General features: G+C 42.6%; 1 pseudogene; it reads left to right on the forward strand.

Annotated features, from left to right (window-relative positions):
- The first annotated feature begins 2,647 nt into the window (after positions 1-2,647).
- On the forward strand, positions 2,648-3,076 carry LOC121451117 (annotated as a pseudogene).
- The last annotated feature ends 17,449 nt before the right edge of the window (positions 3,077-20,525 follow it).

Consider the following 20,525-nt stretch of genomic DNA (forward strand, 5'->3'; position numbering starts at 1 on the left):
CCTAATAATCAACAAATAAGAACAGGTGGAGAAGTGACTCAAGCTGGGGAGCCAAGCTCCAGGGGGCTTAGCATCATCTAACCCAGCTGGGGAGCCAAGCTCCAGGGGGCTAGCATCATCTAACCTATTATCCCATCCCATCCATTCCCTTTCTTCTTTTTTCAAAAGAGATCCCTCAGCCTACCTCATTTCCACCCCCAACCCTATACCACTTATAACTACCCCCTATATAGATGTCCCTAACCCTGAGGGAAAACTTTGTTGGGAGAGAAGACGTTGCCTTCTAGAATTTCTTCCAGCTGTCATGGGGGCAATGATATTTCTATGGCATTCTGTAAAAACTAAAATAATGGTTAAATTTCAAGATTATTGTCTGGCACAATTGCAAATAGTCTCCGAATCATCGGTAGGGTTTTTCTGAAGTTCTTATTTGAAGTTCTGGCCAGAACGTTGTAAGAAGGTGCACCATCTCAGCTAGTCAAGTTGGAATCATTTTGAGCAGCTGGTAACCCAAAACCAATTTTAAGTGGTGCTGTCAGCTCAATGGCAACCAGGTGGAATCGTTGTTGTAGGGCCCCATCTTCTTTCTGGAGACTTCAAAGATAGCTGCAGGAAAATTTATTGTTCACTGTGGAAAGGTTAAACATTATTGGTATAGACATATATTCAATGAAAAGTACCATAGAGACAAAAATAGGTTTGGGGAGAAGTAAAATTTTGTGAACACATAATTTTTATAATAGCACTCCCTAGATTTTATCTTCCTTCTGTCCCACACCAGATGGCTCCTGATATGAGACAGAAACTCTGAATTTTCCTTTTAACAACATGCTTGGATTTAGAGAAGGACAACCACCATCCAACTCCAAAGCTAGTTGTGATTTTTAATAACTGACGATTACCATTATATGTCTGTCAGTAAGACCTTACTCTGCAGAGGATATTGCTACCATAAGTCAGACTTCTCTTTACTTGGTGATTCTTTCTGGATAGCTATCTTTTCTTCTTTACGCATCTAGATGTCTCTTGACTTTTCAAAGATGGGTATTTTCCTGTAAAGACAAGAACAGAACCCTGCCCCAACCATTATGAGGTTTCCTTACAACCTACGGACCTCTGTGGATGAGCTGTCATTTCTCTTTATCAAGGGATTCTCCTTTCCAAACCGAATCTTTATTAATTTTTATAGTATCCATAAATTTTCTTCTCCTGTAAAAACAAGAGTGAACCCCCTTCACCACTGTAGCACATCTGCTGGTTTCCACTGTGAGGTCAACACATCCTTGAAATAAACCAGCTGATATAATTCTATTATCCAATGTCTCTCTGCAGCCACTGTTCCTTTCTCATTAGCGTTAAGAAAATTCAAGGTCAATAAAGCATTATGCAATCTAGTTCTGGGGGTATTTTTTATCCCATTCTATTTGTTTAACATATCCTTTATAGTTCAGTTTGATCTTTCTATAACTGCTTGACCTGTAGGATTGTGCGGTGTACCTGTAATATGGTTTATATTATAATAATCAAAAAACTGTTTCATTTTCTTAGAGATTATGCTGAAGCATTGTCTGTCTTTATTTGTGCAGGTATACCCATGATGGCCATAACTTCTAGTAAATGTGTGATTATCAAATCAACCTTTTCTAAACTCAAAGCAGTTGCCCACTATTCATGAAAACCTGAATAGGTATCAATGGTGTTGTGTACATGTTTTAATTTTCCAAATTCTACAAAGTGGAACACATCCATCTGCCAGATTTTATTCCTTTGAGTACCTTTTGGGTTACCCTCTGCAGATAGTGGTGTTAGGTTACATAAAGAGTAAGTAGGACATCTCCTTATCATCTTCTTGGCTTGTTGCTATGTAATAGAAAAGGCCTTTTTAAAACCTTTGCTATTGACAGTATGTCTTTTATGAGGTTTTGAGGTCTTCAGCACATTTCCAATCAATAATGTATCAATTTCTGCATTACCTTGTACTAGAGGACCTGGCAAACCAGTATGGGATTGGATATGGGACAAAGCCTATCCCCTATTATGTCTTGAACATGAATGAATAATGAAGTCAACTCTGTATCATCTGGTATAAATTCAGTGGTTTCAATATGCAAAACAACTCTTTCTGCATATTGAGAATTAATAACTATGTTGAGAGGTTCTTTAGAATCCCTAAGTACCATGAGAACAGCACATAATTCTGACTTTTGGGTGGAATCATGAGGACTTTGCTCCATCTTACTCAAATTTTCTGATTTGTAACTTGCCTTTCCTGATTTATTTGCATCAGCATAGAATGTAGGCTCCAGTTATTAGTGTGTCCTGTACAATGTGAGGAAGATCCAGCTAGTTCTCTTTATAAGCTGAATTCTCTCGCTTTGGGGGTAGTTGTTAAACACTCCCAAAAATTTACTACAAGCTCTTTGCCAGGGCTTATTTTCTTCCCATAATTTTTTTATTTCATCAGTAGGTACTATAATCTCTGCTGGGACTATTCCTGCTAGTTGACAAAATCTCAATTTACCTTTTATAATAAATTCAAAGACTTTTTCCACATAAGTTTTTAATTTTTTACTCGGATTATGTGGTAAAAAGATCCAGTCTAGAAAATTCCGGAAGGTTCTCAAGTTCAATTAGGACAGTGGCTGTGGAATTCCTGGTCTCTGGCCTGAGGTGCCCGCTGGCCGAGCAGAGGCTCGTGGACGCTAAGCTCGTGGGCATTGCCACGTTTGGCTGCCTGGTGGCGGGGAGGCTGGCAAAAGAAGCCAGCACCCATTTGGAGCCATGAATATTGTGCGGACCCCATCTGTGGCTCAGACTGGCATTTCGGAGGAGGTGTTGGACAGTCTGGCTCAGCAGACTCCTGTGTGCAGTGCTGCTGTCCTCGGTTGACTCCTTCACGCGGTTCACACGGAAGACGTTGGACAACTTCTACAATTGTGCTTCATCATTTTCTCTCTCTCAGGCCCAGATGACACCAAATCCACCTGAAATGCTCATCCCAGCACCTGTGGTCCTGAAATGGTATCAAAGCTTTCACAGACGACTGGCACAGAACCCACTCTTTTGGAAAACATAATTTGAATAAAATAATTTGTCGTGTAATTTAAAAGCATGAAGTCAAAGGGGTCATGAAGCTTACCTTTCAAAACTGCTCAGTGGCTATGAAGTGCACCCCAAACCCCTATACACATTAGAAACACCAAAAGAGGAAAATGTTCAATATTGATTACCTTTCCCTTAGAAGTGTGAAATATGCCAGACGGTGGTGGCGCACGCCTTTAATCCCAGCACTCGGGAGGCAGAGAGGCAGGCGGATCTCTGTGAGTTTGAGGCCAGCCTGGTCTACAGAGCTAGTTCCAGGACAGGAACCAAAAAGTTACAGAGAAACCCTGTCTCGAAAAAAAAAAGTGTGAAATACTTCTTGGAGCAAACGTTTTCTATTGACTGTTATTCATTTCTTAAAATAAAACTACTCACAGTAGTAGTACTGAAAAAAATCCATTCTAAGATAATATCTTCCCTCTGCATTAAATTTCTTGTAGGGGACTATGGATGGTACTATGACCAGAATGCAGTTCAAATTCAGATCCATATGATACACATGTGCCTCCTGTAATTTTTCTTCAGTCAAAGTCAATTATTTCTCAGTTTCAGCTGATAATTCCCTGTGATTGTTTAAGTCTTTGTCACCACCTAAGGTTTTGTTTAAATGAATTATTTGATCAGGTTTTATCCTAGAAGTGGGACATAGACTGGAAATGTCTCTTAGCAATCCTTGGAAGTCTTTAAGAGTCTGCAACTGGTCTCTCCTGACTTGTGCTTTTTGTGTTCTAACTTTCTGTAAACCTATTTTATAACCTAGGAAACTGACAGAATCTCCTCTTTGTATTTTTTCATGAGCAATTTATAATTCCCAATGAGGTAAAACTTTCTTTACTTCTTCAAGCATTCTTTCTAGAGTATCTAAATTTGAATCAGATAGCAAAATGTCATTTATATAATGGTAAACTTATAGATTCAGGAAATTCTTATGTATTATTACCAATGACTGACTTACAAAATATAGACACAGGGTGGGGCTATTGAGCACTCCCTTTGGGAGGATCCTCCATTGATATCTTTCAGTAGGCTGAGACTTGTTTTAAGTAGGAACTGTGAAGGCAATTTTTTCTCTGTCTTTTTCTTGCAAAGATAAGTGAAGAAACAATCTTTTTAAGTCAATAACTATAAGAGTCCATCCTTCAGGCAATAAGAAAGGCAAAGGAATTCCAGATTTTATAAGGCCCATAGGTTGAATTACCTTGTTGACAGCTCTTAGATCTGTCACCATTCTCCATTTTCCAGATTTTATTAATTCAACAAGTACTGTTAGATTCTGCAATATGCTCAGCATCTAGTTGCTCCTATACCAGCTGTTCTAAAGCTTTGAGTTTCTCTGTTAAAGGCCATTGCTTAACCCATTGTTTCTTAGTTAATCATTTTAAAAGTAGGGCCATTGGTACCTCTGAAGGTTTTCTAGTTGTTCTGTGTACATCCTGACTGGTCAGTGTCTGTTTTTTTTTGTTGTTGTTGTTTTTTTGTTTTTTGTTTTTTGTTTTTTTTTTTGGTTTTTCGAGACAGGGTTTCTCTGTGGTTTTGGAGCCTGTCCTGGAACTAGCTCTTGTAGACCAGGCTGGTCTCGAACTCACAGAGATCCGCCTGCCTCTGCCTCCCAAGTGCTGGGTCAGTGTCTGTTTTTTATAGTACCTTTTAATATTCTTCCTAGAAACACGAGTTTCTGGGACTGCAGGAATATTAATCTGGGTATTCCATTGCTGCAACAGATCACAGTCCCATAGATTCACTGCTATATTTGCCACATATGGCCTCAGCCTTCCTCTCTGTCCTTCTAGCCCTATGAATTTAACCAACCTCATGCTTTGTTTTACTTGAGATAGGGTTCCAATTCCTAAGAATTGAACGTCTGCCTCTTGAAGAGGTCAATTCAGATGCCAAGATTCTGGAGTAATGATAGTCACATCTGCACCTGTGTCTAATAACCCTTCCATTATAATGTTATTGCACCTGTGTCTAATAACCCTTCCATTATAATGTTATTTATTTGCACTCTCAGCTTTAGTCTTTGTTCATTTATAGAAGTTAGCAAAATATACCTCTCCTATTTTCTATTGGAAATTTTTTTATTTATTATGTATACAATGTTCTGTCTGTGTGTATGCCTGCAGGCCAGAAGAGGGCACCAGACCTCATTACAGATGGCTGTGAGCCACCATGTGGTTGCTGGGAATTGAACTCGGGACCTTTGGAAGAGCAGGCAATGCTCTTAACTGCTGAGCCATCTCTCCAGACCCTCTATTGGAATTTCTGATTCATTATTCATGATTATTCTATCATCCAGAGCAGTATGTTTTGTTTTTTTTACAACAGACACTGGATTTTCTAATTTTTCTGGAGAGGTGTGTCTGATGGAGGAAGGTCATTGGTTAAAAATAAAGAAACTGCTTGGCCCTCATAGGTTAAAACATAGGTGGGAGGAGTAAACAGAACAGAATGCTGGGAGGAAGAGGAAGTAAGCTCAGAGGCCATGCTCCCCTCTCCCGGGTATATGCGATGAAGCTCTGATCCAGGATGGACGTAGGCTAGAATCTTCCCGGTAAGCGCACCTTGGGGTGCTACACACATTATTAGAAATGGGCTAGTCCATGTGCGAGAGTTAGCCAAGAAGAGGCTAGATATAATGGGCCAAGCAGTGTTTAAAAGAATACAGTTTGTGTGTTGTTATTTCAGAGCATAAGCTAGCCAGATGGCCGGGAGCTGGGGTGGCAGGAACGCAGCCCGCAGCTCCTACAACAGTGTGTCCTCCAAAGTGAATGGGAGTGATTGGACCACCTTTGACTTGGGAGCCTGTGAGAGGCCCCCCAAGGAGTTTCCTGATGGTAATAGGTTGCCTTGTTTGTCTCTTGTTGATCTACATTCATTGGTCCAATGTCAGCCTTTGCAGCATCTTTTACATAATCCAGAAGATTGAGACCTTCTATTTTTTTCATTCCCAGAAGAAACATTATGTCTAGAAATGCCTTGTCTTCAATCCCTTATCAGATGGTCTATTCTATCACAATTAAAACATTTGCTATTTTGATGTCTCTTCATTCCTTTGGAAATTGCTTCTCCTACCCAAGCTTCAGTATTACAGTCAAATGACTCAACATTGGCTGTGTGCAGAATCCATTCACCCATTGGTGTTGATGTAACTTTTAAAGGCCCAAGTATCTTTCCACATTCTAAATTGGCATTTTCAAGGCCAGAGATTCAATAAGTACTCATTTAGCTTCTGGGTCTGTTATCCCTAGTTGTACAACTTTAGTTAATCTTTGTAAAAAGTCACTGAAGTGTTCTCTTTGGCCTTGTAGACCTTAGTATAGTATTCAATTCTTATTCCTAGTTCTTGAATCTTGTCCCAAGCATTCAAGGCTGCTGTATGACATAGGGACAAGATATATTCACTGTATATAGCTTGACTATCTGGGTCAGCATAATGACCCTCACCAAGAACTTGATCTTGAGAGGCCCCAAATCCTCCGGCTCTGCCTTGATGTTCCAGGACTTTAGCCTCCTCTCTCCAATAGCATTTCCACTGTAACTGTGGCCCATCTTCTAGCACAGCAGAAACTAACTGAAGTCAATGATGTGAAGTATTTATTTTTTTTAAGATTTATTTGTTTGTTTGCTTGCTTGCTTGCTTATTATGTATACAGTGTTCTGTCTGTATGTGTGCCTACAGATGAGAAGAGGGCACCAGATCTCATTATAGATGGTTGTGAGCCACCATGTGGTTGCTGGGAATTGAACTCAGGACCTCTAGAAGAATAGTCAGTGCTCTTAACCTCTGAGCCACCTCTTCAGCCCATAACCTTATCTCTTGAACTCAATGTCTTTACTAACTCCCTACCATATGGTGAACATATATCAGAGGATACTACTGCTTGCTTAATACCTTTTAGATCTTTCATACTTATAGGCTCCCATTTACATTCTGTACATCCTTTTGGGTATTATTTGCTGGATTTACAAAGGTAGTGACAGGATAAGTAGCCAAAACTCTTGGTAAGTCATCTCTGACTCTGAGAGGTACTTGTGATATTAGATCCCTTGCCTGTACCTCCTTTCCTTGCTTATCAGTTCTGACAAGTTCCTCAGTCAATTCAAATCTTTTTATCACTGTCTTGTGTGAAGCCTGAATCTCTTGACCTGTGAATACATCTAATAATTTCACCAAATCAATTAACTTCTTGTTCTCATTCTGCACATGTAATTCCAAGGTTTTAAATTTTCCCATTTCCTCTCATCCTTAGAGATTATTCGGATGGCAAGTAGATTGCCTTCCTGGAGGGATGTTCTATCTGCTAGCTTCTCATAACTTTTTAACAGATTTTGATTGTCAATTTCAACAATATGAATCCTTTCAGATAACTTCTCAATACCAGTGTGTAAAGATTGTATCATTTCTAAAAGTTTCTCATTCTTGACTGTTACTAGACCATTTATTTAAGAATATAATATGAATAACAAAACTAATAGCCTCCATGGCCACAAAAATATATGTACCAGGTAGGTCATATAGCTCTTGCAGAAAGCCATCCATAGTAGAAACAAAAATGTTGTTAAATTCCTGGATGGTGCTGGGTGGTAGTGGCACACACCTTTAATCCTAGTACTCGGGAGGCAGAGGCAGGCAGATCTCCGTGAGTTTGAGGCCTATAAGAACTAGTTCCAGGGCTGGAGAGATGGCTCAGTGGTTGGGAGCATTGCCTGCTCTTCCAAAGGTCCTGGGTTCAATTCCCAGCAACCACATGGTGGCTCACAACCATCTGTACTAAGGTCTGGTGCCCTCTTCTGGCCTGCAGGCATACTATTGTATACATAACAAATAAATAAATAAATATTTAAAAAAAAAAAGAACTAGTTCCAGGATAGGCTCCAAAGCAACACAGAGAAACCCTGTCTTGAAAAAAAAAAAGGAGGGGCTGGAGAGATGGCTCAGCGGTTAACAGCACTGACTGTTCTTCCAGAGGACCTGAGTCCAATTCCCAGCAACCACATGGTGGCTCATAACCATCTGTAATGAGATCTGGCGCCCTCCTCTGGCCTGCAGGCATACATGGAGGCAGACTGTTGTATACATAATAAATAAATAAATAAATAATTTTTAAAAAGAGAAAAACCAAAAAAAAAAATCCTGGGTGGTAATGTTATCTGAAATTATCTTGGGGTTGGGTTACAATTTTCAAATTTATTTATTTATTAATCAAATTCACTTACCTCTGTTATAATTTTCAGAAAATTGTTGTAGGTGTAGTAATTTTGATTGGCCAGCAGGTGTCACAGTTGCGGCTGTAAGGCAGGTCCTAGATCAGTACTTGAATTACCTGAGACTTGGCAGAATTACTAACAAATTTAGCAGCACACCAGCATAGGGAAGGTCAAGAAACTCAGAGCTTGCAAGCTGCAAGATTACTGGCAAAAGCTTGGGCCAGAGAAGCCACAGCAGAGTTGTGGCAGAAAGTCACAAGTAGGGCTGTGCAGTTAAACCGAGTCACGTGGGCATTGGCCAGCATGATGGTGGGGGCGATGGGGGGGGGGGTCGAGCTACTGCTAAATTGCACAATGGGCCAACTGAGCCAAGCCATTCGCAGATGTGCCAGAGGGGTAGCTCAGCTGCTGTGTGGGTGGGAGGAGACCGTAGCAGGTCTGCCCAGACCCGGGCAATGGCATGGGCTCAGGCCACATGGGCGCCAATTTGTAGTAGTACCAAAGAGATCCATAATAGCCTAGAGCTGGGCGGTGGTGGAACACGCCTTTAATCCCAGCACTCAGGAGGCAGAGGCAGGCAGATCTCTGTGAGTTCGAGGCCAGCCTGGTCTACAGAGCTAGTGCCAAGACAGGCTCCAAACCTACAGAGAAACCCTGTCTCGAAAAGCTAAAAAAAAAAAAAAAAAAAAAAAAAAGAGCCTAGAATGGAGTATGACAAAGGTTTGTTTATTTGGAGATAAATTCACATCACAGTAAGGGTAGTGAGCCATAGTCCTCTGCGTGTGCTGGGAACTAGAAACAAATCCATCGGAAAAGAGGCCACGCTACCTGAGACCACACCCAAAGAGGGCCGGTATCAAAAGGGCTATTGGCTGAAGGAGTGCCCAGAACAGTAATCTGTAGCCATTCTCTGGGAATCTCAGGTATGTCCTGGCAAGCATTTAATAAACCTTGCCTCAAATTAGGCTCAGAACTGTGGTAGTGGTCTTACTCTTAGCTGGTGAAATTAACAGAGAACCAAATACAGGAGCAGACGCAGCCTGTAGCTAGGGCTACCACTGCTGTGATAAAACATCCCACCAAAGGCAAACTGGGAAGAAAAGGATTTATTAGGCCTACACTTCTCCACCACTGTTATCATTGGAGGAAGTCAGAACAGGAACTCAAGCAGGGCCGGAGGGAACCTGGAGGCAGTGGAGGGAGCTGCTTTTTGGCTTGAGGCACAGGACTTGCTCAGCCTGATTTCTTCGGGAACCCAGGACCACCAGCCCACAACGGTCTGCATCCATCCCATCAGTCACCAATGAAGAAAATGCCCTACAGACTTGCAAGTTTTATGGAGGTATTTCCTCAGTTGAGGTTCCCTCCTTTCCAATAACTTTATCCTGTGTCAAAGCTGGCATAAAACTAGCTAGCACACAGGCCCAGAGAAGTGTGTTGCAGTCCAAAAAAAATTGGAAGGTTGGGGCTGGAGAGATGGCTCAGTGATTAAGAGCATTGCCTGCTCTTCCAGAGGTCCTGAGTTCAATTCCCAGCAACCACATGGTGGCTCACAACCATCTGTAATGAGGTCTGATGCCCTCTTCTGGTCTTCAGGCATATACAGAGACAGAACATTGTATACATAATAAATAAATAAATATTTTTAAAAGAATTGGAAGGTTGTAGCTATTTAAGCCCATTGATATCAGGCATATAACTCCTGGATTTGTTGGACTCTAGCGTCCAAACACCGAGAAGGAGTCTATCCCAGAGACTGTCTCATACAGCCAATGCAAAAGCATGAGAATTTTATTAATTCTGTCATGACAGGGTCCCCCAGCATTCGGGAAGTCAAGGGACCTCGAATAGCTGGTACAGTCTACTTTTAAAGGGGCCACAGAATCAAGGGGGGTTGTTCTTTGACTATTCTGATTGGCTTATTTGAAAGGGCTATTACCAATAATTGACTGGAGAGCTGTTGCCAGATCAGATGAGGTAAGAGGTCATTTTGACCCCGTTTCCCAGGGGACTGAATCAAAACATAACGTATATGGGTAATTGTTCAGGAACTGAGTACGTACGAGTTCCCAGGGGAGGAGGGGAAGCACTATGGCACAGAGGCTGAGAGGATTCAGAATTGTCAAAAAATGGCTTCAGGATTGTCTTAAAGTCTTACAGATTTAGAGTTTTCCCTTTTGGGTTTCAGTCTTTGGTCCAATCCCTCCCTTTGGAATAGTAATGAATATTCTGTGCTCTTGCGTGTTAGAAATACATAATTTGCTTTTTGATTTTACAGGGGGTTACAGTTAAGAGATTGCTTTGAGTCTCAGAAAAGATTTTGGCCGGGCGGTGGTGGTGCACGCCTTTAATCCCAGCACTTGGGAGGCAGAGGCAGGCGGATCTCTGTGAGTTCGAGGCCAGCCTGGTCTACAAGAGCTAGTTCCAGGACAGGAACCAAAAGCTACGGAGAAACTCTGTCTCGAAAAATCAAAAAAAAAAAAAAAGATTTTGAACTTTGGGATTTTAAACCAGTGTTGAGACTCTGAAAGACTATGGGAACTTTTTGTTTTGTTTTGTTTTTCAAGATAAGGTTTCTTCACGTAGCCCTGGCTGACATTGAACTCACTGAGATCAGCCTCCCAAGTGCTGGGATTAAAGGTGCTTACTACCACCACACTGTTAACTATGGGGATTTTTGAAGTTGGACTAAATTAATTTTTTTTTTGAATTTTTCGAGACAGGGTTTCTCTGTAGCTTTTTGGTTCCTGTCCTGGAACTAGCTCTTGTGGACCAGGCTGGCCTCGAACTCACAGAGATCCTCCTGCCTCTGCCTCCCGAGTGCTGGGATTAAAGGCATGTGCCACCACTGCCCGGCTCTAAATTAATTTTTTTAAGATTTATTTTATGCATATGAGTGCTCTGTTTGCATGTGTGCCTTTATGACAAAGACATCAGATCCCGCTATAGATGGTTTTGAATCACCATGTGGTTGCTGGGAATTGAACTTAGGACCTCTAGAAGAACAGCCAGTGCTCTTAACCACTGAGCCATCTCTCCAGCCCCCAGACTAAATTCATTTTGTTTAGATATGGTTACAGGCCTATGGGGGCCAGGGAGTGGAATGTAGTGGTTTGTTTTTTGTCCTTGTTGTCATTTGTTTCTTTGAGACAGAATTTCTCTATGTAGCAGCCCTGGCTGAACTGGAAGTCCTGGAGCTCACAGAGATCTACTTGTCTCTGCAAACGTGGTGGTTTGGATGAGGATGGCCCTATAGGTTCATATGCTTGAATACTTTATCCCCAGGAGTGGAAACGTTTGGGAAGGATGGGAGGTGTGGCCTTGCTGGATGGGTTTTAAGGTCTCAACATTCTCCTGCCATCCCTAGTTAGTTCTCTATCTCCTGCTTGTAGTTTTAAAAATAAGTTGCCTTGGTTATTTGTGTCATTTTTATTTTGTTTTTATAGGTAGTTTATGCAATATATTTTGATTGTTTCTTTCAACCTCTTTTCCCTTTGGCCCCCTCTTCCCTTTTGTTAGCACGGTTTTGTCCCGTGGCCTTTTTGACTTTGAGTTCACCTGGGCAGGAGTGGGTATGAGGCATTTTCTTGATTGTTAATTGATAGAAGATGGCCCAGCCCACTGTGGGTAATGCTATCCCTGGGCAGGTCCTGGGCTGTGTAAGAAAGGAAGCTGAGTAAGCCAGGAGGAGCAGCGTTCCTCCATGGCCACTACTTCCATTCCTACCTTGGTGATATACTAACCAGTAAGTCAAATAAACCTTTTCCTCCTCCAGCTTGCTTCTTGTTTATAGTTTACTGCAACAGAAAGCAAACTAGAATAATGAGTCTCTGTTGTATGCATGAGCACCAAGTGGGTGTAGTAACCACGCAGGCCAGAAGAGGGAGTAAGATCCTCTGGAATTGAAGTCACAGACTTTGTGAGAAGCTATGTTGGTGCCAGGGAAACAAATCCAGGTCCTCTGTGAGAGCACCCCTGTGCTCCTAACTGATGAGCCACCTCCTCAGATTTTTTAAAACATTTTTCTTAAACTAGCTATTGACCAATTTGTTTGTTTGCTTCTTTGTTTTTGGAAAGAGGGTTCTCTGTGTAATAGGGCTGTCCTGAAACTCACTTTGTAGACCAGGCTGGCCTCAAACACTCAGAGATTCACCTGTCTCTGCCTCTCAAGTGCTGGCATGCCCTACCAACACCCTTTTTAAGGATGGGAGATTTAATTTGTCACAATTACAGAAAAAAACATCTCAGTGGAAATAAATATGAATCAAAAGGGAATATGGATTGACCACCTGAGATTCGGTATTGTAAGCTGGCAGGCTTACGGCTCCTGACCCTTGCAAACGAGGACCCACAGTTGCCTGGGAAACCTTTCAATTCCAACCCCTTCGGTTGGTTAGACCAAGACCCAAAATCTTACTGGGAATTGGAGTAACTGACATGTTCCTCCAGTTCAGGGGATACATATTTGGCAGGGACTGTTTCCTAGCCAGCAAGGAACATGCCTGTGGGAAACCATACTGACCCAAGATTTTGTCAGAGGCCCTCATGAAAGGACAAAGGGAAGGTTAGTTCTTTGTCTTTGTCCAGGAACTGACTTGGCAAGGCTGATCTGACCCTAGAGCTAGTGCCTTGTAGAGTCAAGGTTGTGGCTTCTGGGGACCTGAATCTTTCCCCTAGGCAGTGTGTCTGATGTATCCCATGTTCTCTTTGCCAACAACGTCTGACTCAGCTCTCTGCTGACCTTGGCTATCCTCCCCGCATATCGTATATATGATGCTGTACTTCCTAATAACCCTGCTCGGCACAGTCACCAGCCAGGGAAGAGCTCCTGGTCCCAGCTATTGCTTTTGCCTTATTTCTCATCTTTTCTATTTTTCATCCCCAATCCTTCTACTTCAACATCTCATCATTCAAGTTCCTTACTCCTGCTGGTTTGGGGCATATATATATATATATTTTTTTTTTTAAGATTGTAAAGGGATGGTTGTCTTTGGATATGGCATTAATTCTTTTTTTCTATAAGAATCTGGAGTTGAGGGGGCTGGAGAGATGTTTCAGTGGTTAAGAGCATTGCCTGTTCTTCCAAAGGTCCTGAGTTCAATTCCCAGCAACCATATGGTGGCTCACAACCATCTGTACTGAGATCTGGTGCCCTCTTCTGGCCTGCAGGCATACACACAGACAGAATACTATATACATAATAAGTAAATAAATATAAAAATGTTTTTAAAATCTTAAAAATAATTATCTGGAGTGATAAGGAAGAAATCCAAAGAGTTGTTTACTCTGGTCACAATGTGTTAGACGCACAGGACCAAACTGTACATTATATATAAAAAAAATATTGCCTCAAAATCAGAAAATTGGACTGGAGAGATGGCTCAGAGGTTAAGAGCACTGGCTGCTCTTCCAGAGGACCTGAGTTCAATTCCCAGCAACCACATGTTGGCTCACAACTATCTATAATGAGATCTGGTGCCCTCTTCTGGTGTGTTGGGATACATGCAGGCAGAACACTGTATACATTTTATATATATATATATATATATATATATATATATATATATATATATATCTTAAAATAAAATCAGAAAGCCCACTGTGGAGGTCTGGTATTACCTCCTTAGTCTGATAGGAGAAATGTATTGAGGGGATGGATAGAAAAAGAGGCAGGTGGATCTCTGAGTTCCAGTAAAGCCAGGACTACACAGATACTAGATAAAAATAAAATTTTGTTATGGAAAAAAACTCAATGTTTAAGAAATAGAAAGAATACACTGGGCAGTGGTGTCACACGTCTTTAATCCCAGCACTGGGCGGGGCAGAGGCAGGTGGATCTCTATAAGTTTGAGGTCAGCCTGGTCTACAGAATGAGTTCGGGACAGCCAGAGCTGTTACACAGAGAAACCCCATATTGAAAAACAAAACGAAATGAAAAAGAGATGCAGGCAGAGTGTCTCTGTGTCCTGGCAGTCACTCCAATATAACAACACAGAGACTCATTATTGTTGTAAATGATTGGTCACTAGCTTAGGCTTGTTTTTAGGTAGCTCTTAGAATTTAAATTAACCCATTCCTATTATCTGAGTGCTGCCCCAGGCTTGTTTACCTCGGCTATGAACTTCCCATTTTGCTCTAGACTCCTCAGACTCCGCCCTTCTTTGTAGCAGTCTCTCTGCCCCAAAAATCCTGCCTAGCTATCAACCAATCAGCTTTTTATTAACAATGAAAGCAACACATTTTGACAGTGTGCAGAAGGGTTATTCTACAGCACAGAGAATAGTATATGTAATCTAACATGGCTACCACTCACTAACCATATATGGTTAATTTATTTCATCTACTTCCTAATCCCCTCTACCTGGACTAGAGAAGACCAAGACATCATGATCCATGATCAGTGTGTTTGTGTCACTATAAAATAACCCTCCATAGCCAGGCGGTGGTGGCGCACGCCTTTAATCCCAGCACTCGGGAGGCAGAGGCAGGAGGATCTCTGTGAGTTCGAGACCAGCCTGGTCTACAAGAGCTAGTTCCAGGACAGGCTCCAAAACCATGGAGAAACCCTGTCTTGAAAAACAAACAAACAAACAAACAAATAAATAAATAAAGGGGTTGGAGAGATGGCTCAGTGGTTAAGAGCATTGTCTGCTCTTCCAAAGGTCCTGAGTTCAATTCCCAGCAACCACATGGTGGCTCACAACCATCTGAAATGAGATCTGATGCCCTCTTCTGGACTGCAGGCAGACACACAGACAGAATATTGTATACATAATAAATAAATAAAATATTTTAAAAAAAGAAAAAATAAATAAAATAAAATAACCCTTTCTGACCCGGCACTTGGGAGGCAGAGGCAGGTGGATCTCTATGAGTTTGAGGTCAGCCTGGTCTACAAGAGCTAGTTCCAGGATAGGCACCAAAGCTACAGAGAAACCCTGACTTCAAAAAGCCAAAATAAATAAATAAATAAACAAACAAACAAATAATAGATAAATAAAATAACCCTTCTTATATGGCAGTAGGTTGTTTTATCAAAATCTCAATCATTCAATTTTACCAATAAAAACTCTGAAGCCAGACACTGGGGTGAAAGCCTGCTAGCTCAGAGATCAGAGAAAACATCAGTTGACATTCCTCCTCAGCCCACATCCCAGCCCCTCCCTCCTCCTTCACAGTCTCAAAAAACTCCTCACATTCAAATGTCCCTCCCTTCTACTTCCTGTGCACCTTTCTCTCCATCCTCCTGACTCCCTCTTACTCTCTGTGGGCTTTTTCTTAATAATCCTGTTCTCCTGTTCACTCCATGTCAACTGGTTGCTTGCTCCACCTCTTAACCTATGGTTGGCTTTTATTTAATCCTGTTTACAGCATGCAAGCAGGCTTTTCCAGTAAACAACACAGTCTCGCAGTTCAGTGTGAGCAAATGTGTGTCCTGCAGAGGCATCAGCTCAGCTCCTTCCGCACACACTTTTCACTTGTGTACTCTCGGCTAACTGTGCTTTTGTATTTGAATCTTTATTTCGGGCAGTGGAGATGACTCAGAGAGTAAGAGCCTGGTTACTGGAGCTGGCTCCCTGGGATCCACACCAAGATGGAATGAACTCCATGAAGTTGAAGTGAAGATGTCCTGTGCCCTGGCACAGACACAGAAATACATATATTTACAAATAACTGGGGGCAAGGCTGAAAAGATGGCTCACAAGATGGTGGCTCACAACTGTCTGTAACTCCAGTCCCAGGGGACCCAATGACCGCTCCTGGACTCTTCAAGAACCTGGCACATGTGATGCAGGCAAAATACCAATACACATAAAATTTTAAATAGTCCTGTTTGTCCTTTTTTGAGATAGAGGCTCATGTAGAACAAACTCACTTTCAACTTGCTATGTAACTAAAGCTGGCCTTGATTGAAGGGTTTACCTAATTCTTTATCAATGAAAAATCAGGAGTCAGACATTGGGGTAAGAATGTAAATGATTAAAGAAACGGAGAAGCCACCTCTTCTCTCTGCCGTTTCTCTATCCTAAAGGGCTGAGATCCTCTCTCAGCCCCATCCTACTACTTCCTGTCTCTGTAGGCAGAGGCTGCTTGTTTATTCCCTGGCCACCCAGACCCGAAATAATCACACAGAAACCTTATTAATTGCAACATTGCTTGACCTTTTAGCTCAGGCTTCTTAACTCTTAAATCTTAAATTAACCCATGTCTATTATTCTGTGTATTGCATCTCTCTCCTTTGGCAGCTACATGGCATCTCTTTGACTCTGCCTTCTTTTCTCCTCTATCTCTGCTTGGAATTCCTGCCTTGCTCTATTCTGCCCTGCCAAAGGCCCAAGCAGCTTCTTTATTCATTAACCAATAAAAGCAACACATAGACAGAAGGACTTCCCACACCACCTATCTGTCCTCAGTCTTTCAAGATCTCCATGGTTAATTTTGGTCAGCTAGTGGCTAGCTCTGCCCTCTGACTCAAATCAAACTTTATTATCAGAATGTGATCAAAATATCACACAACACTTGATCTCTGAATCTCTTGCCTTCACCACAGAAGCAGAGATAACAGGTGTATCCACTTAAAACCTCATTCTTTTTTTGTTTAGATTTATTTCATGTGTGTGGGTGCTTTGCCTACATATATGTATGTGTACCACATATGTGCCTGGTACCTGTGGAGAGCAGAAGAAGATGTCAGATTCCCCTGGACCTGGAGTTAGAGATGGTTGTGAGCTAGCATGAGCAATGAGAATCAATCCTGGGTTCTCTGCAAAAGCAATGAATGTTGCAAATGGTTAAGTCGTTCCTCTGACACATTCCAGCAAGGTTTCAGCAGCTCCTTTCTGTCTAGTGAGAGAAGATGCTCCAGGCTCATCTCATATTTTACCTACAACCTGAGAACAATCATTTCTTTAAGATCCCGGCTTCCTGACTCTTGGAATTTTAGGGGTATTTGATGCTGCTAAGCTAAGGACTGTGTTAAGGTCCTTTCAAGGTCTAAGATCAGCACTTCCACTGTGTGATGCCCAGTTGTTACAGAACTATTTGTTGAGATGACTATTATTTTTCCATTGGATTGTCTTTGATTTCATAAATGATTTATTAGCACATATTCATCATATATAATAATGGGTTTCACTATGACATCTTCATACATGCAGATAACTTTATTATATTCACCCCACTGCCCTCTTTTGTTCCCCTCACTCCTGCTTTCTACTTCCCAACCAGTCCCCTTCTACTTTTGTGTGTATGACCAAGTGAGTAAGTGCTACTTACAGGAGCATGGTACTTACAGTGGTTATACCACTGAAGAGGTGTCTCCCTTCCCCAGGGTGGGGCCTCCTGAGCCAACTCATTTACCTTTTGACAAGGTCTCTCATAAAGCCTGGGCTGGTCTTGAATCTGCTAGGTAGCCAAGGATGACCTTGAACTTTTGAAGCCACTTGCGACCTTCTGAGTGTTGGGATTACAGGCCTGCACACCAAGTCAGTTTAAGCATTTATGTGACGCCAAGAATCAAACCTAGGACCTTGTATATTCTAGGCAGGTGCTCTGTCAACTGAGTTATATCCCCCACAGTCTTGTGACTTTTTAAAGATATCTTGCCGGGCGGTGGTGGCGCACGCCTTTAATCCCAGCACTCGGGAGGCAGAGGCAGGTGGATCTCTGTGAGTTCGAGACCAGCCTGGTCTACAAGAGCTAGTTCCAGGACAGGCTCCAAAACCACAGAGAAACCCTGTCTCGAAAAACCAAAAAAAAAAAAAAGATATCTTAAAACCCAAGTTGGCCTCGATCTCCAGATCTTCCTGTGGCCACCTTCCAGATGCTGTGCTTACAGGGTTGTGTCACCATACTTGGCTGCAGCTGTCCGCCACAGATTGGTTAACTGCATTTGTATGAGTCTGTCTCTGGCTTTGTTTCTGCTTCTTTGATCTATATCTACTGTTACTTTTTTCTGGTCTATATTCTATCAACAATACCACACTGTCTTTATTTGTAGAGCGGGAGTTGTTAATTATTAATATTAATAAAGTCCCTTGACTTTATGCTTCTCCTTTAATGATTTATTGCTCCATTGTTCCCATGTTCTGAACATTCTGACTTTTCTGCATGATGCAGTTAGGGACTTTCCACCTGACCGTGGTTAGGTTGCCTAGTTAGTTACCCATGTACACAAGGAGAACTTCCTCCTTTCCCTCACCCTGTGTTTACCTGGATTATTCCCTTGCATAAACAAGACTTTATCAGAAACCTGTCTTGTCTCCATCTCTCGTGTCTCTTGTGCCATCCCATTCTCACTCCTCCTCTAGGGTCTCCATTGACTTACCTGTGGGCTGGGACAACAGAGTTTCTTTGTAGCTTTAGAGTCTGTCCTGGAATTAGCTCTTTTTTTTTTCTTGTAGACCAGGCTGGCCTCGAACTCACAGAGACCCGCCTGCCTCTGCCTCCCAAGTGCTGGGATTAAAGCCGTGCACTACCACCGCCCGGCCTTACGTAGGTTTTTCAACTCCCGTTCTCCCTCTACCCCTGTGGTCTCTGTTGTCTCCTGCATGCCTTACTGTTCCCAAAGTCAGCAACAGCTGTCCGGTTTTAATAGTTGTTACCAGAATAATTCTGCAAGGAAAGCGGTTTGTCTGCCCTGTCCCTCTGCATTCTGCTCTGCACCATATATATGATGAGAGGGAGGGCAAGGGGGAGAACAAGAGCTGGGGGTTTCTTTTCTCTTTTTTCTTTCTCTTTCTTTCCTTCCTTCCTTCTTTCGTTCTTTTTCTTTCCATCTTCCTTCGAGACAGGGTTTCTCTGTGCAGCTTTGGAGCCTGTCCTGGAACTTGCTCTGTAGACCAGGCTGGCCTCCAACTCACAGAGATCCGCCTGCTCTGCCTCCTGAGTGCTGGGTGCGCCACTACCACGCGGCTCCTTGTTTTTCTTAACACACAAGTGAGGGTCATCTAGGAAGAGGAAACCTCAGCTGAGAAGGTGCCACCATCAGACTGGCCTGTGGCAAGTCCCGATGTAAGAAAGCCCAGCTAACTGTGGCAGCTGTCCTGGGTTGTCCAGGAAAGCAGGATAAGCAAGCCATGGGAGCAAACCCGTAAACAGCACTCATCCATGGCCTCAGCTACAGTTCCTGCCCTTGCTTCCCTCCTTGAGATACTGCAACTGTAAGCTGGAACAAACCCTTTCTTCTCAAGCTCCTTCTGGTCATGGTGTCTGTCTCAGGAGTGGAGAGCAAACTAGAACAGACTTGACACCAGGTTCATGGGGTAGTGCTGTGGCAGACATGACTATATTGTTTAGGAGTGGTCCAGGAGGACTAACACTGCTTCTCAAGCTGGTAGCCAAATTTGGTGAATGTGTAAAAGTCATCCAGGGAGCTAGCAGTGGATTTTGAAGGATGAAGGGGTCATAGAAAGCACTAAGGCATGGTGCTATGTGACAGGGCCAGAGCCCCAGAGAAGGTGCCAGGAGAGGCTACTGGTGAAGGGGCAGCCTCAGCTACAGTAGAAAACCCCAGCATACTGCAGATATCAGGACCTGGGATGGCCCAGGAAAGCGGCTGCTGTGGGGTGGGGAACTGGCCTGAGCCTATGAGATGAGCTGTGTAGGCTGTGAAAGGCAGAGAAGGCAGCTGACCAAGTCCTTTGGATCCCAGAAAATTGTGACTCCCACACACTGGCCACCGAGCCACTGTTGGGTTTTCTGGTTTTTCTTTGACTGTAACTGTGGCCTGGCTCTTTCCTCTTGAAATAGAAAGTATGTAATTTACTTTAATTTTACAGGAGTCCACAGTTAAGAGAGAAATTTAAATTTAAAGACTGATATTTTACAGTTATATCAAATTTTACATTTTGATATTAGTATGAGCCCTTGGGGACAGATAAAAAAGGAAAGGTTATGGTTAAATAGTGACATGTTTGTCTGGCATGCATTGCCTAGCTTTCTTGTCTTAGAGTCATCTGGGAAGCATGAATCTCAACTGAGAAAATGCCCCCCTCAATCGCAGTGGCCTGTGGGCAGGCAAGTCTATGGGGCATTTTCTTGGTTAATGATTTGCCATGGCTCGAAGGAATGGACCTGACTGGGCTGGATGGAGGACTGGAGAAAAGACAAGTGCAGACAGACACAAAGGCAGAAAGTTGGGCTCCCTCTTGTAGGAACCGCGGCACCCAGAAGCTCAGTCTGAGAACAGAGAGGCAGGGTTACTGCATACCGGT

The sequence above is a fragment of the Microtus oregoni genome, unplaced genomic scaffold (assembly GCF_018167655.1).
Source record: "Microtus oregoni isolate MIOR12 unplaced genomic scaffold, Mior012 000007F_ref0000211, whole genome shotgun sequence".
NCBI lineage: Eukaryota > Metazoa > Chordata > Mammalia > Rodentia > Cricetidae > Microtus > Microtus oregoni.